Raw genomic sequence first — 10,013 nt, 5'->3', positions numbered from 1 at the left:
TGGTCAGCTTGCAAACAGCCAGTACCCAGGCCAGTGTCAAAGATGACAATGATCTGAATGGGAAGTTCATCTTAGTGAAATATGAAGGTAATTGGTGATGAGACTGAGGTGAAGTTGGGAAGAAAAAATGTGCTCACTTGGCCTCATCCTGCTGGCATAATTTTTTACTTCACAACTGATGTGCTCAAAGTGATCTCAGAGCCAGAGCCTTTTAATTCTCGGCACACATAGCTAACTCATGCAGACTGGAACTGCTTTAGTGTGCATGCCTGAAGTGTGCACAATCCATTTTTGTTTAGTATGTAATTATATATTGTTGCATTCCAGTTGCTATGCATTTAATATTTCAAAATCTTGGAATAATTTTGATAAATGCATTTGGATATTTGAAATTAAAATGGACTTAAGCTGATGTTTCTTTTTAAGTGTATAAATACAGTGGGGGAAATAAGTATTGGACACGTCAAAAAATATTTCAGTAAATATATTTCCAATGAGGCTATTCACATGAAATTTTCACCACACTATAGTATTAGCTAAAGAAATCTGTAAATATAAAGAATTCACAACATTAAAGTCCATAAATAAAGTTATGTGTAATAAAGTGGAATGACACAGGAAAAAAGTATTGAACATGCTAACTGAAATTTATTTAATACTTAGTGGAGAAGCCTTTGTTTGTAACAACAGTTTCAAGACGCTTCCTGTATGAAGAAATTAATCGACAGCAGTATTCAGATGTGATTTTGGCCCATTCTCCTAAACATATTGTCTTTAAATCTTGTTCAATTGGATTCAAGTCAGGTGATGGAGCGGGCCATTCTAACGCCTTGATTTTTTTTCTCTGAAACCAATTGAGAGTTTCCTTTGCTGTATGCTTTGGATTGTTGTCCTGCTAGAAGGTCCACCCACCTCTCATCTTCATCATCCTGGTGGATAGCAGCTGATTCTTCTCAACAATCTACCAGTAAAGGGCTACATTCATCGATTCTTCAATTATATGAAGTCTACCAGTACCATGTGATGAAAAATAGCCCCACACCATGATGCTACCACCTCTAAACTTCACTGTCGGTATAGTGTTTTTAGGGTGATTTGCAATGCCATTTCTTCTCCAAACATGGTGTGTAGTATGACAGCCAAAAAGTTCAATTAAAAAAGACTACACTCTCCCAGTATTTAATAGGCTTGTCCAAATGAGTTTTAGCAAACTTTAAACAAGCTTCGACATGCCTTTTCTTTAGTAATGGAGTCTTGAGGGGTGAGCGTGAGCAGTGGAGTGGAGTCTATTGTTTTCTCTGTGGCAATGGCACCTGCTGCATCCAAGTGTTTCTGGAGCTCTTTCTTAGTAGTCCTTGGCTCTTGGGCTACTCTTCGGAGTATTCTTCTGACTCCCTGGTCAGAAATCTTGTGAGGAGTGATGTTGCTTCCACTTTCGGATTTTTCAATTCAATTTTATTTGTATAGCACTTTAACAATGGACATTGTCTCAAAGCAGCTTTACAGAAACATATAAACACAGAATACAGATTTTACGTGTGTGAGTTTATCTCTATTGTGCAAGCCGGTGGCGACGGTTTCAAGGAAAAACTCCCTAAGCTGAAATGACGAAGAAACCTTGAGAGAAACCAGACTCAGAAGGGAACCCATCCTCATCTGGGTAACAACGGATAGTGTGAAAGTAAAAGAAAGTTCATTATGGTTTTAACATGAAGTCTGTTTGTTGAACTAGTCCACTGTTCACCAGAGGAGACCTGAGTGCAAAATTGCACGTGGTAATTGCAGTCCCAAGGCCATAGTAGCAACCGTAGTCTCAGCAACCACAGCGAGAATGTCCATTTGGAATTGAGGTCCAAAACCGTTTCCATGGTATTTCAAGCGGTACCATCCTAAGCAATCTCCAGGCTGTAGTCTCCAGTTGATGAGAGCTCCATCCAGAGGTAGGGCATCAGGATGGATCAGGCACGTCTGGAGAGCAGAAAGGGTCAGGATCACTGGCATCTCCATAAAATCGTGTGGCTTGACAGAAGGAGAGAGGGTTCGGGAGGTAAAGAGGGTGAGAGATTATTAGGTATGCTTACTATCCCTTGATGAATAAGACTGTGTACTTTGTGTGAAGGAAAGTCTATTCATGGTAAGCTTGAGTAAACAAATATGTTTTCAGCCTAAACTTAAACAGGTCTTTACCTCCCTGTCCTGTGGGGCTCTCTTTGGGGCTTTGTAAGAAAAAGATCTTCCCCCTGTTGTAGCCTTCCCTGTTTGAGGTACCAACAAATAGCCCACACCTTTTGATCTAAGTAGGTGTGGTGGATCATAGAAGACCAAAAGTTCGCTTAGGTACTGTGGCGTGAGACCGTTTAGTGCTTTATAGGTCAGTAGTAGTATTTTATAATCAATGCGAAAATTTACTGGGAGCCAATGCAGTGTGGATAAGATTGGGGTGATGTGGTCATACTTTCTGGTTCTAGTAAGGACTCTTGCAGCTGCATTCTGGACTAACTGGAGTTTGTTTATGCACCTACTGGAACTTCCAGCCAGTAAGGCATTACAATAATCTAGCCTAGAGGTGATGAAAGCATGAACTAATATTTCTGCATCAGGTAGGTACATATTTCTTATCTTAGCAATATTTCTGAGATGGAAGAAGGCTATCCTTGTAATATTATCTACATGAGCATCAAATGATAGACTGGAGTCAATAATCACACCAAGGTCTTTTACTGCTGTACATGATGAAGCAGAAAGGCCATCCAGAGTTACTGTTTAATCAGAAAGCTTACTTCTAGCTACACGTGATCCTAGTAGAAGTACTTCTGCCTTGTCAGAATTAAGTAAAAGGAAGTTAATAAGCATCCAATATCTAATGTCCTTTACACATTCCTCAACTTTATGCAGCTGCTGTCTGTCATCTGGCTTTGCTGAAACATACAACTGTGTATCATCAGCATAACAGTGGAAGCTAATTCTATGCTTACGAATAATTTGACACAGAGGTAGCATATATAAATTAAAAGGCAGTGGAGTAAAACAGAACCTTGTGGAACATCAAATTTAACCTCAGTATGCTGATAACGTGCAACTGATAGCGATCGGTCAAATAAGATCTGAGCGAGGAGAGGGCTGTTCCTTTAATGCCAACAACATTTTCTAGTATATCAAAGAGAATAGTATGATCTATAGTATCAAAAGCTGCACTAAGGTCAAGTAACACAAGAAAGGAGACACAACCCTGATCAGAGGCCAGTAGTAGGTCGTTTACTACTTTAACCAGTGCTGTCTCTGTACTATGATGAGGCCTAAATCCTGACTGATACATTTCATGAATGTTATTCCTAGGTAGGTATGAGCATAGCTGCTGTGCTACAACCTTTTCTAAGATTTGGAGATAAAGGGGAGATTTGATATTGGCCTATAGCTGGACAGTTGACAGGGGTCGAGGTCAGGTTTTTTAATCAGGGGTTTGAAAACTGCTAGTTTAAATGATTTAGGTACATAGCCAGTGCTAAGGGAAGAACTGATTATTTTTAGGAGGGGTTCAGTTACTCCTGGAGAAATCTGTTTAAAGAAACATGTAGGTGAGGGATCTAGTATACAAATTGATGATTTTGCTGAAGAGATTAATGAAGCTAGTTCGGTCTCTCTAAGGGGAGTAAAACATTCTAATTGTTGATCTGATATTGCTATATTATTATCTACAGGGTTAGTTATAAAACTGTCAGGTTTTAAATTGATAGTCTGAATTTCATATCTAATATTTTCAACTTTACCAATGAAAAAATTCACGAAATCTTCGCTGCTATATAATAATTGTGATTGTGTGCCTGTTTCTGTGGTGGTTTTATTCCTCGTTAATTTTGCTACCGTGTTGAATAGAAATCTAGAATTGTTTTTGTTTTCTTCTATTAAGCTCGAGAGAGAGACTTTTCTAGCATCACTAAGAGATTTTCTATAGTTAATACTAACAATTATTTTGATGCCATTTACGTTCTAATTGATGAGTGGTCTGTTTTAAGGTACATGTTTGATCATTATACCAGGGTGCTAACTTTTTCTCTCTAATTAGTTTTCTTTTGAGTGGAGCTACCTTATCTAGTGTGTAGCAGAGCGTTGACAGAGCGTTGACGCAAGCATTCAGTCGCCTGATCAAGTTTTATGGGATGGGATCAGACAGTGATCCAAATATAATTGATGTCTCTGGGTGGTTGTTGATGAAACTCGTTGCAGTAGTTGATGTGAATGTACGTTTTACGTGGTAGCATGGCCAGGTGCAAATATTATTATCAATATGCAATTTAAACGAGATGAGATTATCCATCCATCCATCCATCTTCTATACCGCTTATCCTTCCTTCAGGGTCATGGGGAAACCTGGAGCCTATCCCAGGGAAGATTGGGCACAAGGCGGGGTACACCCTGGACAGAGTGCCAATGGGATGAGATAATGGTCTGAGACAACTTCAGACTGCGGAAGTATTACTATATTTTCTATATTTAATCCATATGTTAGTATCAAGTCAAGAGTGTGTCAGGTCAACACTATGAATGGGTCCTATTATGTTCTGATTGACCCCTAATGAATCTAAAATGGTGTCACGTAATGTAGGCACAGAACAGAAGCAAGTGCAGGTATGGCAGTTTAATCAAGCAAAGTCCAAAGGATCAGGCAGAAATCAAAGTACAAGGCAGGCTAGGGTCAAACTATCAGGCAAACAGGCAAAACTAGGCAGAGCAGAGAATCAAGGTCAACAGGGTAAACAAAGTCTATAACTAGAAAAGCAAACCCGAGATAAGGCTTGGAAATACGACAGAGACTAGGCAACTGAGTATAATACTTCGCAAAGTCATGGTGTTCAAAAGGACTCTTATATAGCATGGTTGTGAGTGCTGTGAATAGGATGCAGGTGTGCGTGATTAGAGTGAATGTGAGTGTTCTGGCAATTGCAGTCCATGGCGGCCATGTTTGTAGGCTGCCGTGCAGGATGGGAAATGTAGTAACTGGTTTGCTGTGATATGACAAATTGACACAACCGCTGCACTCAGAGGGTCTTTAGAGTTATCAAAATGAATATAAAATCACCAACGATTAATAGTTTATCTAGAGAAACAACCAGATTTTAGATAAAATCTGCAAATTCACTAAGGCTACATATGTTATACTGGTATAAAGAACTTCAAAAGAGTTAAATTTATGAGTAGGTTTTTGTGTGACGCCTAGATTATGACTATAGATAAGTGCAACACCTCCTCTTCTGCCAGTTAGACGGCAGTGCTATGTACTCATTAGGTTTAATCCAAGTTTCTGTTAAACACATTATATTAAATTCCTGATCAGTAATGATTTTGTTAACAATAAGTACCTTAGACATAAGAGATCTAATGTTTAATAGTCCTAAATTCAGATCGAAGGTGGTGGCAGTGCACACAGTATGATCTAATTTTATGTTAGTTAGGTTACTAAAACAAACTTTCTGATATTTTATATGTATTTGTTTAGCTCGGAGAACAGACACAGTCTCTATAGAATGTACTACAAGTGCTGAATTATTACTTGAACATTGATTATGATAAATGTTGTTGACCTGTCATTGTCATATCACAGCCAAACCGTGACTCAGTTCCCAGGAGGCACTGCAAACTACAAACACGGCTGCTGAGGACTACACTTCCCACACATGCATGCGCTCGTCTTCCCTGGAGTTCTAACTTCACACACCTGCACCTAATCACACACACTACTCACAGCATAAAAGGAACTTTGGGAACATTCAGACGGCACAAAGTAAACGTTTAGTAGACTTGTTCTCTGACCTTCTCAAAGCCTTTTCATAGTGTTTTTGACAAGTGAGTTTGACCATTGTTTCTGCTCTCGACCCCAGTTTCTGCCTTGCCTTGTTTTGTTTGTTTGCCTGATCGCCTGACCCCTGCCTGTTTTACGACCATGAACTTTGCCTTTCCCCTTTGGATTATATTGCTTTGATCTGCATACCTGCAACTGCTTCCGTCTCCGCCTACGAAGCGTGATAGTCATTACTAAATGTTAGGTGGCACAACTGATAATCATCAGGTGGTGCAATCATGTAAAATATTGATTTAATGATATAATGAAATATGATTTATATGATATAATATGATTAAATATGATTTAATGAAATATTGATGCAATTATATAAATCAGGGGTGTCCAAACTTTTTTCACTGAGGGCCACAAAAATATACAAAGGGCTGGGCCACTCACTAGAGGTGAAGTATTTCGCCTCACCTCTAGTGTATTAAAGTTAGCGATATCAATCAAATGTAGGTAAATTATGCTTGCTCATTGAATATGCTTAAAGAAAAGAAAAAACAGCCTACATCACAACTTTCCATTAATGGGTTTTCATATTTTTGTTACAAAAAGGGTTGGCAGTTCATTCTCAAAACAGCAACCTCAGATTGTTTCTTAGTCAGGATGGTGATCCTCCTAAAAGTGGGAAAAAATAAGGGGAAAGGGGATGGCTATTTTTAAGCTTATCATACAAATAATTTCTTGGGCTTGTTAACATCAACGTTTGTTAGAAAATGATTATGTTAGTAAACTTTAATTGACTGAATTTATTATATCATTAAGCTTATTAATGCATGAACACTGTAATATTTTTTTTTATTTCCCTATAGTGGGAACAGTGTTGCTGCAACAATGATCCCACTATAGGTGAGTTAAAATATATATATATATGTAGGTCCCTATATTCAGCATCAACATCAGATAGAAAAGCTTGAAATTCTCTGTGGTACAGCTTTCGTGCTCGAATTACGTTGACAGTTTTCACAACAGTGTTCAACATAATATCCTCAAGCTGGACTGTCTTGGCACAGAGGGCTTCTTAAATATAAGGGCATTAACAGCTAAATGCTAAAGGGCATTTTAACAGCCTCACCTCCACTTTCTTTCACCTTGGCACACACCAGAGAGGCCATTCCTTTGCGCTCGCCTGTCATAGCTGGAGACCCATCCGTTGTAACTCCACACAGCTTGTCCCATTTTAAGTTCCATCTTGTCAATTGCATTTGACACAGCTTCAAAAATGTCCTTACCTGTTGTTGTTACCCTTTAGACTCCTAAGATCAAGCAGCTCCCCCGTAATGCAAAAGTTATCATCAACTCCCCGCAAAAAAATTAACAGCTGTGCTATGTCTGTGGCATCTGTGTTCTCATCACATGCAATCGAGTAAAAATCAAAAGCACAAGCTTTATCTGACACTTGATGTTTTAAGTTAGCTGGCAAGTCTTTTCGATTCTCTGCACAAATGTGTTTCTGGATATGCTCACGTTGTTGAATTCCTGCATCTTTTCCGGGCACATTATTCCTGTGACTTTAATAATTTTATGAAGTCCCCAACTGAGAAACGTTTCCCATGTCCAGGCAATGAGTTGAGCTACCTCGTAGCTGGCTATTGTGGCATTTTCTTGCATTTTGTTAGCACGGGAAAAATCAAACAGACACACTTCCCCTTGACTTATGTGAAGAAATATTAATTTTTCCATCGTGTCTGGAATTTTCTGCACTCACTTGCAATCTTGCATTTCTTTGGTTCTGCCATTTTTGGTCGATCCTGGCAAAATTTTCTTTGATTATCCTTGTTTTGTGGATAAGCTACCTTGTTCAAGACAGTCGACCTGACGACCAATATGCTCTCAGCCCAACCCCTGAGCTGCATAACAAAGGCTTAATTTGCAGGTGGAGTTCAATTTGTTAGACAGGTGAGGTGGAGAGGCTTTTGTTACATACACGTGACAATTAATATGAATATGGGGATAAGGTCAGTCGGTTGTTGGCTCACCAACTGCGTAGCCGGGCGGCTTCGCGCTCTATTACTCAAATTATGCAATCCAGTGGTGCATTAACCTTGGATCCTGTAGAAATTAATTCAACTTTTAAAGTTTTTACTCGTCTTTATACACAGCTGGAGCTCCTGACAATTCAGGTAACATGAACCATTTTCTTAGAAATATTGATTTTCCCAGAGTTGACCCTCTATTGGCATCTGAACTTGACAGCCCCATCACCTTACATGAGATCATTAACTCAATCAATTCATTACAATCTAAGAAATCACCTGGCCCGGACAGGTTTCATTCCGAATTTTATAAGAAATTTCATGTTACATTGGCCCCATTACTTCTGGCTGTATTTGAGGAATCCTTAGAACTAGGTATGCTGCCAGAAACATTGAGACAAGCATCTATAACCCTATTGCTTAAAGATGGGAAAGACCCAACATTATGTAATTCGTACTGATCTATTAGCTTCCTCAATGTTGATGTCAAGATTTTAGCCAAACTTTTGGCCTCTCGTTTAGAGGGGATTCTCCCTAGCATTATTTCAGAGGAGCAAACCGGATTTATAAAAGGACGGCATTCCTTTTCTAATATTCATACTCTTCTTAGTATTTTATATTCAAAACAAAACAGCAACTCCTCTGAAGTGGTCATTTCTTTGGACGCCGAAAAGGCTTTTGATAGGATAGAATGGGAATATCTTTTTATGGTACTAAAGAGGTTCGGCTTTGGGGATGGACTCATATCATGGATCCGTCTATTATATGTGGAACCACAAGCTTCCATATATACCAACTATGCTAAATCTGACTATTTTACTTTGTCACGGGGTACGCACCAGGGATGTCCTCTGTCTCCCTTACTTTTTCCCATAGCAATTGAGCCTCTCTCGATGACTCTTAGAACTCTTCCTGTATTTCAGGGTATAATCTGCAAGGGAATTGAACATAAACTAGCCCTATATGCTGACGACTTACTACTTTATGTTACAGATCCAATTGCATCTATTCCAGAGATAATACGCGTATTAAATGACTTTGGAAAATTTTCCGGGTATAAACTGAACCTACAAAAGAGTGAATGCTTACCCATAAACCAATCTGGTCAAAAAATAAAACCAACTGAAATACCTTTTCATTTGGAGGATTCAAAATTCAAATATCTCGGAGTTAATGTCACCCGTTCCTATTCTGCATTAATGGCGGCGAATTAATAATGTGTTTGCAAACTTTTCTGAATTAGCCTCGTCATTCAGCCTGCCTCCGTCTCACCTATTCCGTTTCTTGGGAAGCCTGCATGGGAAGAGGTGTTCAAGCTGAATCCTCATAAGGGTGGCATTATTTCACGGATATATACAACGATCTGGTCACAGGACAATTCTTACAATATCAAAACCATTAGTGCTTGGGAAGAGGAATTGGGCCTGGAGCTTGAGGATGATTACTGGGGCAGAGTGTTAGATAATATACGTACCACTACGTCTCGTGCTAGACTTAGTTTCATCCAATTAAAGTGGTCCATAGAGCTCACCTCTCTAGGAGTAAACTATCTAAAATATATCCCAATGTTTCTGACGTGTGAAAAATGCAAACTTTCGCCCTGTAACCTCAGTCATATGTATGCACTCTGTCCCAAACTACAGAACTTTTGGAACTCTTTCTTCAAAACTATGTCCGACATTCTTAAAATCAAATTGGATGTCTGCCCTTTAATTGCCATCTTTGGTGTTCCATCACAGCATCAGCCTCTGAACCATAAACAAGCTAGTGTTGTGGCTTTTGCATTGTTACTTGCTCAGCGCAGAATATCACTGTCTTGGACCTCTCCACAACCCCCCTCTATATCAGTCTGGCTTACAGATTTAATGTTCTTTTTAAAACTTGAAAAAATCAAGTATAACATCAGAGGCAGGGGTGAATAATTTTTGGGAAAATGACAACAATTTATTACCTACTTCAATGATGTACGCACCCTTGAGGTGGATTGAGGGAAGGTAGACGGTAAATACTAATCGTCTTACCTTTTTTTATTTATTTATTTGTTTGTTGTTTGTTTGTTTCCCCCTTTCTTTTGGTTTTGGCTGTGATTATTTTGTTGGGGCTGGGTATGGTGGGGTTGTTGGTTGGAGTGTTATAATATGTAAAATGTGATTTTCCAATAAAAATTCTATGATAAAAAAAAGAATTAATACATA

Source organism: Ictalurus furcatus, chromosome 5 (genome assembly GCF_023375685.1).
Source record: "Ictalurus furcatus strain D&B chromosome 5, Billie_1.0, whole genome shotgun sequence".
NCBI lineage: Eukaryota > Metazoa > Chordata > Actinopteri > Siluriformes > Ictaluridae > Ictalurus > Ictalurus furcatus.
Note: the sequence above shows the minus strand (reverse complement) of the source record.